The sequence below is a fragment of the Neolamprologus multifasciatus genome, chromosome 14, assembly GCF_963576455.1.
Source record: "Neolamprologus multifasciatus chromosome 14, fNeoMul1.2, whole genome shotgun sequence".
NCBI lineage: Eukaryota > Metazoa > Chordata > Actinopteri > Cichliformes > Cichlidae > Neolamprologus > Neolamprologus multifasciatus.
In genome coordinates this window covers 2,570,876-2,580,781 of record NC_140452.1, presented here as the reverse complement: position 1 = coordinate 2,580,781, position 9,906 = coordinate 2,570,876, and the positions used below count along the sequence as shown (strand labels likewise).

General features: G+C 44.9%; 1 pseudogene; it reads left to right on the top strand.

The window, feature by feature from the left end:
• Positions 1 to 2,519: 2,519 nt before the first annotated feature.
• Positions 2,520 to 6,733, top strand: LOC146502937 (olfactory receptor 4B13-like; annotated as a pseudogene).
• Positions 6,734 to 9,906: the final 3,173 nt, after the last annotated feature.

Sequence of the window (9,906 nt, the reverse complement as noted above, 5' to 3'; positions counted from 1 at the left end):
GGTAGTTTCCAGCCGACTTAGAGCCAACAAAGGAATCTCTTTGATCCTACTGCTTGAACTAAGACCTTACAAATTTAAGAAACACAATGTCAACATTCAACAATTTGACTTAACATTTACACTTAGCTATATAAATGCGATGGTGTTGTGGTTATTATGTTGCTCTCTTTTCTGCTTGTTTTCTCTTTTTTCCCCTTTTTTCCTCTCTCAACAGGTGATCCGGAGATGTTTTCTTTTTAAGTGCCCTTTCTCACTGTCCCTTTTCCCCTCTCTTTTTCTTTTCCTTCCTCTCTTTCTTTCTCCCTTTCCTATCCCCCATGCATGTCCCATCTCTAACAACTAAAAAGAAAAGAAAAGAAAAGAACCTCTCCGTGATTCGCTACCTTATCGTGGTGGAGGGGTTTGTGTGTCCCAGGGATCCCAGGGGTTATGTTGTCTGGGGGCTTTTGCCCCCTGGTAGGGTCTCCCATGGCAAATTGGTCCTGGGTGAGGGACCAGACAAAGAGCGATTCAGAAGACCCTTATGAGAAAAACATCAAGGGAACAGTTTACCCTGCCTGGGATAGGGTTACCGGGGCCCCGTCCTGGATCCAGGCCTGGGGAGGGTGCCTGAGGGCGACCGTCTGGAAGGTGCTCTGTTGTCCTACTGGGAGACTTCAATGCTCACGTGGGTAACGACAGCGAGACCTGGAGGGGCGTGACTGGGAGGAACAGCCTCCCTGATCTGAACCCGAGCGGTGTTTTGTTATTGGACTTCTGTGCAAATCACAGTTTGGCCATGACGAACACCTTGTTCCAACATAAGAGTGTCCATAAGTGCACGTGGCACCAGGACGCTCTAGGCCGTAGGTCGATGATCGATTTTGTAATCGTATCACCAGACCTGCGGCCATATGTTCTGGACACTTGGGTAAAGAGAGGGGCTGAGCTGTCAACTGATCACCACCTGGTGGTGAGTTGGATCAGGTGGCGGGGGAGGACGCTGGACAGACCTGGTGCACCTAAACGCGTAGTGAGGGTGTGCTGGGAACGTCTAGCAGAGGCCCCGGGCCGCGAGATCTTCAACGCACACCTCCGGCAGAGCTTCAACAGCATTCTGAGGGAGACTGGGGACATTGAGTCCGAATGGACCATGTTCAGCGTCTCCATTACCAAAGCTTCTGCACTGAGCTGTAGCCGCAACGTGGTTGGTGCCTGTCGTGGTGGTAATCCCCGAACCAAATGGTGGACACCAGAGGTGAAGGGAGCCACCAGGCTGAAGAAGGAGTCCTATCGGGTTTGGTTAGCTTGTGGGACTTCAGAGGCAGCTGACAGGTACTGACAGGCCAAGTGGAATGCGGCTCGGGCAGTGGCTGAAGCAAAAACTCGGGTGTGGGAGGAGTTCAGAGAGGCCATGGAAAAAGACTTTCGGACAGCCTCAAAGAGATTCTGGCAAACAGTCAGGTGTCTCGGGAGGGGAAAGCGGTGATCTACCTACACTGTGTACAGTGCTGGCGGAGCGCTGCTGACTTCGACATAGAAAATTGTCGGGCGGTGGAAGGAATACTTCGAGGACCTCCTTAATCCCTCTGACATGTCTTCCGAGAAGGAAGCAGAGTCTGGGAATGAGGGGAATGACCCACCAGTTTCCGGGGGCAAGGTCACTGAGGCAGTTAAACAACTCCTTGGCAGAGCCCCTGGTGTGGATGAGGTCCGCCCCGAGTTCCCGAAGGCTCTGCACATTGTAGGGCTGTCCTGGTTGACACGCCTCTACAATGTTGCATGGAGATCAGGGGCAGTACCCCTGGACTGGCAGACCGGGGTGGTGGTCCCCATCTTTAACCCTTTAAAACCGGTCAGAGCGGGCACGCTCCGTTTTGTGCAACTATTTTTAAATCCCGGTAGCACTGCAACCACGTGAGCTAGCGCAATAATTTTTTTTGCATATGAAACCGGAGGAGTTGTACTTACATCTTATGCCATCAGCTTGTCCTAGGTCACGGTTTTCTTCCACATATAGCTTTGCAAAAACTGCATAAAAAGCACTTGCAGCAACAAATACATAATATTCCAGAAACACGCTTTACCGATCCGATCAGCTGTTCATAACACTTCCTACGTTGGAATAGACGTCAGCGCGAACTTTCGCATGTCCGCCATGACCTGCCCGAAACCGGAAGTCATTTTTGCAGAAATGTAGTTTTTTACCATCACCTAATGAGCCTATACTGGTGTTTTTAAAAGTTATGTTTGACTTTATGACTTTCTGTGTGGTTTCTGGGATGCTTAGGACTCATATTGCACTGCTGGAAATAGTTTATTTTGATGCATATGCTGCTTTTTTGCAAATTTGCACTAGAATATTTATTTTAGTTTTTCCTGCAGTGTATAAAAATTGGTGTATTTCAAAAATACTCAAAATAAATTTCCTGTGGTAGGAAACTATTTTGTGCAACTTTTTTGTATTTACAGTTTTGAGGGATAAGCCTCTTAAATTTTTCTAACTAGAAATATATGTTAAAAAAACAAAAATGATTTTCAATTTTGTTGTAGTTAATTGCACTTTTTTTGCAATTTATGTAATTACTATGCACTTAATGCATACATATTATTAAAATGTAGGCTGTAATGGTTGTATTGATGTATAGCAACTTGAAATGCTTCCAAAAATGGCATTACAACATCTAAAAATGTAATATAAGCTCTGGCGGACTTGGTTCTATGGTAGGTCTTAAAGGGTTAAGGAGGGGGACCAGAGGGTGTGTTCCAACTACAGGGGGATCACACTCCTCAGCCTCCCTGGGAAAGTCTATGCCAGGGTGTTGGAAAGGAGAGTTTGTCCGCTAGTCAAACCTCAGATACAGGAGGAACAATGCGGTTTTCGTCCTGGTCGCGGAACACTGAACCAGCTCTTTATCCTCTCAAGGATACTTGAGGGTGCTTGGGAGTTTGCCCAAACAGTCTACATGTGTTTTGTGGACTTGGAGAAGGCATTCGACCGTGTCCCTCGGGGTGTCCTGTGGGAGGTACTGCGGGAGGGTGTTTGGCCCACTAAAACGGGCCATTCGATCCCTGTACAACCGTTGCAAGAGCTTGGTTCGCATTGCCGGCTATAAGTCGGACTCGGGCTCTGCCAGGGCTGCCCTTTGTCATGATTCTGTTCATAATTTTTATGGACAGGATTTCTAGGTGCAGCCAAGTGGCGGAGGGCTTTCACTTCGGTGGCCTCAGAATTTCATCTCTGCTTTTTGCGGATGATGTGGTTCTGTTGACTTGATCCAGTTTGAAGCAGAGTGTGAAGCAGTGGGAATGAGGATCAGCACCTCCAAATCTGAGGCCATGGTTCTCAGCAAGAAAAGGGTGGAGTGCTGTGGTGGCAGATTTCTTTTCTCATGTATTAATCACATATTCAATCATATCTCATTAGTTATAGTAATATCATTTTCTCACTTTACTATAGTAAGAGCACTCCTGTCACCAGTTTACATGCATGTGGAATGTTAACACAGTGAGGCCATTGTAATGGGAGACGTTAAACAGAGAGTGGGACTCCTTCTGCTTATCAGGGATGTAAATCCTTAGGTGATGGCCAAGCAGGAAACAAGGTCATAATTCTCTCTGTGAGCGAGAAGGTATAGCCCCCCCGGTGAGAGGGGCCAACATGTAAGAGTTTGTGGAATGTTCTTTGTCTGTGTCTCTGTATATAAGATGTAAGGGCGATGGCCACAATTCAGGAATGGTCCTGGCGTTTCACTGGGATGCTCTTTCCACATTGCGGTGACTGGCCATCCTGAGGTAAAATTGCCTCAGTCCCACCGTTGTTTTCAAAAAGGGGGAACAGCGGGGTGTGCTTCAGCGACTCACACATGCAGGTTATTGTTAAATTTTCCACAACAATGCCCACTCCGGGTCGGGGATGAGCTGGTGCCCCTAGTGGAGGAGTTCAAGTATCTCTGGGTCTTGTTCACGAGTGATGGGAGAAGGGATCCGGAGATCGACAGACGGATTGGTGCTGCGGCCACAGTGATGCGGACGCTGACATGTAAAAGCAGAGCTCTCAATTTACCGGTTGATCTACGTCCCTACCCTCACCTATGGCCACGAGCTGTGGGTAGTGACCGAAAGAACGAGATCGTGGATACAAGCGGTGGAAATGAGCTTCCTCTGAAGGGTGGCTGGCCTCTCCCTTAGAGATAGGGTGAGAAGTTCAGCCATCCAGGAGGGGCTCAGAGTAGAGCCGCTGCTCCTCCACATCGAAAGGAGCCAGCTGAGGTGGTTCGGGCATCTGACAAGGATGCCTCCTGGGCACCTCCTGGGTGAGGTTTTCCAGACATGCCCTACCAGGAAGAGGCCCCGGGGCAGACCCAGGACATGCTGGAGAGATTATATGTCACGGCTGGCGGGGTGAGCCGTGTGGTGTGGAGGAAAGGAGGACCCAAAATGCAGACAGCCGATATGATGATATGAGTGAGGGTTTTATTTACAGTGCACAAATAACACAACTGAGGGCAGGACAGAACATAAACCTAAACTGGGTGAGCTACATAACAAACCGGAGATCATACGAACGGGGTGAGTGGCAGAGAGACGCAGACGAGGAACAGGACACCATGAAACACAGACGAGCCGACAACGAACACAGACCGACACCCACTATATATACACACACGGTAATCGGGTAATGGCAGACAGGCACAGCTGGAACCAATGGACATAACGAGACACAACCCTACAAAGTAAAACAGGAAACACACAGACTGTTTTACATAACAACACGGGGACATGAACAAAGCACCGAGGACAGACACAGGTAGGGCTGAATATACACCAAACTCCAGAAAACACAAAACGCTGGGTCAAAATGACCCAGGACCATGACATTATATCTCTCGGCTGGCCTGGGAACGCCTTGGTGTTCCCCCAGGTAAGCTGGAAGAGGCTTAGGCTGCTGCCCCCGCGACCCGGCCCCGGATAAGGCAGAAGAAGATGGATGGATAAAATAAAAGACAAGAAAAGAATCGTGACAACAACGGTCGATCAAATAGACCAATATGGCAAGGCTGTGATGATCCACTTGATAAAGTAAATCTGTTGGGTGTCTTTCTTGGCTTTCAGACAACAATTTTGATGGCTAAAGAACCAAATGGGACAGGCAAAATAACAATAAAAAACGGAGCAGGTAACTGAGCTGTGTAGTACTGTACTGTGCAGATAGCAGAGAGCAGCAGTAAACTGGAAGAGAATGGAGGATTCAGAAAAGTGCAGGTGTTCACAACCAGATAATGGGATTTACAGGGAGAGGTTAGAAAAATTAGATCATCTTTGTAAAGACAGGAACATAAGCCTGATTGGGGAATTTCTTGGCCTCCTTGCTGGAATTTCCTGAATCCCCTTTGTCCTTTTAAAAACAGTAATAGTAGGCAGTCTTAAACATGAGTGTTAGACAATGAGCTCTGCCTCCTGCGGTGGGTGTCAGCTGAGATTAGAAGATGCATCAAATTTTCAAGTCAATGACAGCAGAAGATCAGCTCATGTAAGGATTTCATCCAAGACTTTGTTGTAATCATTAGAATACTTTTGATAAGGGAAGGATAAGTTTGGCTTATGTTTAACTTTTATTGTCTTTATTTATTATAAGCATATGGTCAGTGATGACAGATTAAACCAACCCTTGCTCTTTGCTCCTGTAACAGATTTATGTTTCATCTAGGTCCAGCTTCTCATTGAAAATGTATATACAATAAGTTTAGAGCTTGTTTCTTCTGAACTTATTTATTATCATTAGGTTTGATGAGCCAGTTGTACAGCCAGCAGATCTGTGAGATGTTGGAAAGATAAGCAAAACAACATATTTTTAGGTGACCCATTCAGTTATCGTGAATCCAAAGAACAATGATGATAAACACCACACAGGTCTCCTTTTTCACCCTTGCTGGCTATTTTGACACAGGACGTGTCACTTACTTGTGCTTCATTGTTATTCTTGCTTTGTATATTTTCATTGTAGGTTCCAATGTCCTGCTGATTGTGGTTATCTGTGTGAACAGGAGCTTACATGAACCTATGTACATGTTTCTGTGCAGCCTGTTTGTGAATGAGCTGTATGGTAGCACAGGGCTGTTTCCGTTCCTCCTGCTTCAGATCCTCTCTGATGTTCACACTGTTTCTGCTTCATTTTGTTTCTTGCAGATCTTCTGTGTCTATGCATATGGAAGTATTGAGTTTAGTAACTTGGCTGTTATTTCTTATGACAGATATCTTGCCATCTGCTGTCCTCTGCGATATCACACATGTATGAGTTCTAGTAAGGTATCCGTGCTCATTGCACTAACATGGTTGTTGATTTTTTTTGCAATAAGTGTTTTAATTTCTCTGAGTGCTCCTCTGCAGCTGTGTGGGAACATCATTAACAAAGTGTACTGTGACAACTACTCCATTGTTAAACTGGCCTGTTCTGACACCACAGCCAATAACATCTATGGACTACTCTACACGTTCACTTTAGTTCTTCTGGTAACTTTAATTTTTTACACCTACATGAGGATCCTGAAAGTCTGTTTTTCTGGATCCAAACAGACGCGACACAAAGCCGTCAGCACCTGCACGCCTCACCTCGCCTCACTGCTCAACTTTTCATGTGGTGCTTTTTTTGAAATTATACAAAACAGATTTGATATGAGACAGCTCCCAAATATGTTGCGTATTTTTTTATCAATATATTGGCTGACGTGCCAACCACTCTTCAATCCTGTAATCTATGGGCTAAATCTGACCAAAATCCGAGTCTCATGTAAAAATGTAATTTGTAAAATGAAGGTTTTTACACTTTGTCACAAATCAAACTTTAAAATATAATATCCAGTTAAAACTATGTGTTTGTGCTTTATTCAGCAAATATTTGGCAGTTAAATTTCTCCACAGTCAATTCTGGAGAAGATTAAATACGTCTTCATGTCAGAATTAAGATCCATCCATCTTGTCTTTTTTGTTTTCCTGATCCGTCTCTTTTCTGATTTGAATTCAGCCTCAAGCTGACAGGTTTACAAGGACTGTTGCAGTGTCTTATTATAATGAAAACTTGTGAGAAATGATATAATAAACGAAACACAGAATTGTCTGAACTGGTATTGTTTTTGGTCTTAATGTGTCTGAAATCAGAAGTCATTGTGCCATCACTTAGTTCATTATTTAATATATTTTGAAGGGTTAAGTTAGCCTAAAGGCTACAAGATCATTTTTGGCAGTCAGGTTGTTAGTTAGGGCTAATGGTACCGCTGATTTGGTGCACAGATGAAGTTTTAATGCCAGTTTCTTTGCCTTTTAGATAGGGCTGCACGACTAATCGTTAGAAAATCGCGATCTCGATTCATACTTATGTGCGATCTCATTTCCAAATGACAACAATTTAAAAAAAGAAAAAAGGAAAAAAAAAGACGACAACGGGATTTAGGAAAATGATCAACACCCTAGACAAACGCTACACAGTGCCGTCCCGCAACTATTTTTCTCTTGTTGCACTACCTGCTCTATACACGCAGTGTCGAGCAACAGTGGAGACGGAATTTCAAGCAGTACAACGTTTTGCGGCAACGACAAAACGTGAGACATTTGTTGTTTTTATGTTTATTTATTGTTTTTATGTTCAGTCTCAACTGTTACGAAGTTGATGTGCAGTTAATAAGTGCAATAAATATTTATATTGGAAAAGAAAATCGTGAGAGAATCGTGATCTCAATTTATGCAAAATCGTGCAGCCCTACTATTAGATTTAATAAATGTAAGTTAGTAACCAGGTTTTTCTCTTTATCCGATACAGATGTGATTTCTTCCATTTTATAAACGCCTGCTTGTGCCTGAAATTTCTGCAAACCAACAGATTAAAGAGTCATTGACTTTGTTGCAGTAACCAGTGAAAATGGAAGTGAGAAAACATCCATCTACTCTGTTCTGGTTATCCTTATCAGGGTCGCTGGAACCTGTCACAGCTGCCATAGGGTGTGAGGTGCTGTCAGACCCAAAAGACACAGCATTTATGCTGGATATGAAAAGTGTGTGTGTGTGTGTGTGTGTGTGTGTGTGTGTGTGTGTGTGTGTGTTTAACCAAATAAGTTCAGTGTAGGGCTTTGAGTTATAATTTTCCTCAGTACTGTTTTTTATCTTCAGTTTCAATCATTGCATGTGAAAAATAAAAAAACAATTTTTAAGTTTCAATTTTAATGTTGTTTATATAGAATTAAATCACAAAGACAGGTTCTTCAAGGCATTTCATATAAAGACCATACAAAAATACATTTGCAGAGCATATCCTAGCAGCACATACTGTTAATTTACTGAGGAGGTGTTATAACTAAGGAGGACTCAAAATGCAGACTTGGGAGGTTAAGTTCAGTGTGTTTTGTTTAAAGTCAGTGTTCAACAATCATCCAAAGTGCCCTTAATAGAAGTCTGATAATTCATTGGCTCCAGTTCAGGCAAATCCAGAGTCTGTTCCCACAGCCAGGTCTCTCTCTAGGCTTAAATATCATGCACTTAGCTCCTACTTTACCTACCAATTGGATCAGGCCTGTGGCTGGCACATGATCAGTTATGTTTCTGTTTGGTTTTGATGTTCATCTCATGCAACAGTACATGAGTGGAAACAAATTGAAAGCTGTCTGAAGAAATAGACTCATTATTATATCTATTTCAATTCTATTGTATTTATACAGTGCAGAATCACAGTAACAGTCATTTATTGTAAGGAAGAAGGAAGAAACCTCTGGCAGAACCAGGCTCAGGGAGGGGCGGGGCCATCTACTGCGACCAGTTGGGGAGAGAGAAGGAAGACAGGATAAAGACATGCTGTGGAAGAGAGACAGAGATTAATAACAAGCATGATTCAATGCAGAGAGGTCTGTTAACACTGGCCTCATAGGCTGCATGTGCTGCCTGGGCAATGGGTGGCCACAGTCCACTATATTTGGACTATATTTGGGGTACCACATGGTAGGTGGGCAGGTGCGCCTGCAGGTGGATAAAACAATGGCTATCACAGCCTGCCCCCATCTTAAGACTAAAACAGAGGTGTGACAGCTCTTGGCGCTTGCTGGTTTTTATCCATGGTTCGTCCTGAACTTTGTGGAGCTGACCAGCCCCTTAACTTATCTCATCCAAAAGGATGTCCCTGATTGGACCAGATCTGGTCAATTGGACAGAACAGTGCCAGGCAGCTTTTGCACAGGTGAAGAAGGTTCTCTGTGGGGAACCCCTGCACCATTTCTAACTTTTCCCTACCTTTCATCCTGCAGACTGATGCAGACTGACGTATGCCCGGGGGCTGTTTTTTCCTAGCAGTTAAGAAAGGTTGTGTACATCAGCAGGAAACCTTTGGAGTGGGAGTCCAGGTACAGCATCGTGGAGACAGAGTGCTTGGCAATCTGGTCAGATTACCTCCATTATTACCTCCGGGGACCCCTTTCACCTTCTGTTTGGATAATGCCCCCCCCTGCACTGGCTCCACTGCATGAAAGATCCCAATGCCGGGATCTCACGGTGGGTTCTTGCTCTTCAGCCTTGTAAGTTCAAAGTGGTCCATAGGCTGGGGGCACAAATGGTCGTGGCTAATTTCCTCTCCCACCCGACTGGCAAAGTGTGGTTTGTGGTTCAGCTGTAGGGCAGTGGTGCACCAGCAGGTTCAGGGTGTCAGGGAGGCTGGTTGTCACAGCCGGTGAGCATTACCTAACCCACCTTCTCTACTTCAGGAGCCACCGGGGCCAGAGGAGGAGGGCAGTAAGTCGGAGCTGTCAGGAAACACCCAAACCCCCCCCCCCCCCCCCCTTCTGTCCCCTTCTGGCTGCCTCTGCCTCAATTTTATCCCACAACTTAGACATTCACATTACTCACACTCTCATTACACATACATATAGGATCTTGGGGGGTGGGCACGCT